Source organism: Pollicipes pollicipes, unplaced genomic scaffold, assembly GCF_011947565.3.
Source record: "Pollicipes pollicipes isolate AB1234 unplaced genomic scaffold, Ppol_2.1 Scaffold_7261;HRSCAF=8764_pilon_pilon_pilon, whole genome shotgun sequence".
Classification (NCBI taxonomy): domain Eukaryota; kingdom Metazoa; phylum Arthropoda; class Thecostraca; order Pollicipedomorpha; family Pollicipedidae; genus Pollicipes; species Pollicipes pollicipes.
Genome location: NW_023597054.1, coordinates 37448360 through 37450117, shown reverse-complemented (window position 1 = coordinate 37450117; position 1758 = coordinate 37448360).

The following is a 1758-nucleotide window of genomic DNA, read 5'->3' as shown; positions in this document are numbered from 1 at the left end:
GGCGGGGGCATTGGCGCTATTACAAATACAGGCCCCTAGGCCGTGAGCTCAATTGACTCCGGTACGCTCCACCTGCGCAGCTGGTTTTCGCGCGCCAGCGGACATGCCGGAGAGCCACCGGAGAGCACATACACTTCATCCTGGACTGGCCAGGATAAAATGTGACGAACGACGGTCAGAGCTTGCGGGTTGTTAGCAAAGCAGCCGTATGTGTGTGTGGTGTGTGTGTGTGTGTGTGTGTGTGGTGTGTGTGTGTGTGTGTGTGTGTGTGTGTGTGTGTGTGTGTGTGTGTGTGTGTGTGTGTGTGCGTGTGTGTGTGTGTGTGTATGTGTGTGTGTGTGTGTGCTTGCCTCCCCTAGTTTTGGCCGGCATACCACCTATCTAAATGTCGGTTTTTCCTTCGTTACTCTCGTTATTGTAAAGATGTGTTGCTAGCCGTGTACCAAACGCCCTAACCTACATTCCAGCTGGGTATCGAACCATCCACGACGTAAGACTAAGAGAAAACATTCCATCGAAAAGTTTGAAGAGATCGCAATAGTCAGATGTTGAATATAAACACGAACGCAAATGTGAGCTGCCTTTGACACGCGTTTTTTTAAGGCGCTAGTTAGGGAAGTGTAATGGCCGAGTGGTTAGTGGTTAGTGGTTAGCGCCTTCGGGACCCACGTAAGGGATCCGGGTTCGAATCCCGTTCACGTCACGACCCCTGTACGTTCAAATGGCATCTGCAGTTGCTGGCGCTCCAGGGCGCGCGACAACGTGCGTCACGTTCCCTTCTAAAACAGCCGATAATTGAAATCAGCACTGAAAACGACACCAAAAATCAATGGGAACTCAGAAACCTCCATCGGCTGCAAAACGGGTGGGCAATGGGAACACTCGTCTTCAGGGCCATATGACAGATCCTGGAGCTCGCTGTCATCATTACGCTCCCATGGAGCGCATCACCTATGTCATCCTCCTCCGCAGCCCGCACGAGGTCCACAGTGAAGATCTGTGGTGGAACTGCTGAACAGCACCTAGACAAGGTGCAAAGGATTATGTGCTTCGCAGACAGTCTAGTGCGTTTTGTCCGCCGCAGGGATTGCACTTCTCCCCTTTTGGGAACGCTCGGCTGGCGCAGTATCGCGGATCATGCTCACCACCGTGACTGCCTGAATCTGTACAGGACGCTGAACGCCCCTGATCCCCCAGCGCACCGAGTGCTCTATTCCTGAAGCACGCGATATTCTCAACGTCAAACTCGGGCTGTGTCAGGCAGTGTGAGCTCGCTACATGTGCCGCGCGTCTGAGGCTGTGTCGGATGGCGTGCGCTCGGTACATGTGCCACGCGTCCAAGGCTGTGTCAGACGGCGTAGCTCGCTGCATGTGGCCCGCGTCCGAGGCTGTGTCGGGCGGCGTGGGCTTCCTGTTCGCTGTATGTGCTGCGCGTCCGAGGCTGTGTCGGGCGGCGTGGGCTCCCTGTTCACTGTATGTGCCGCGCGTCCAAGGCTGTGTCGGGCGGCGTGGGCTCCCTGTTCGCTGTACGTGCCGCGCGTCCGAGGCTGTGTCGGGCGGCACTGGCTCGTTGTGTCGTGCGCCCCAGGCTTTGTCGGGTGGCGTGAGCTTCCCACACGCTAACAGTCATCGGCAGTTTACGTGCCGCGCCGCCGCCGCGTTCAACAGGCTGTCCGCGGCGGAGATCCGCGACCCCTCCCGCCGCGGAAGTTTGGACTGTTTTAACCCGCCCACTCACGGAATGGAAATGCCAAATGC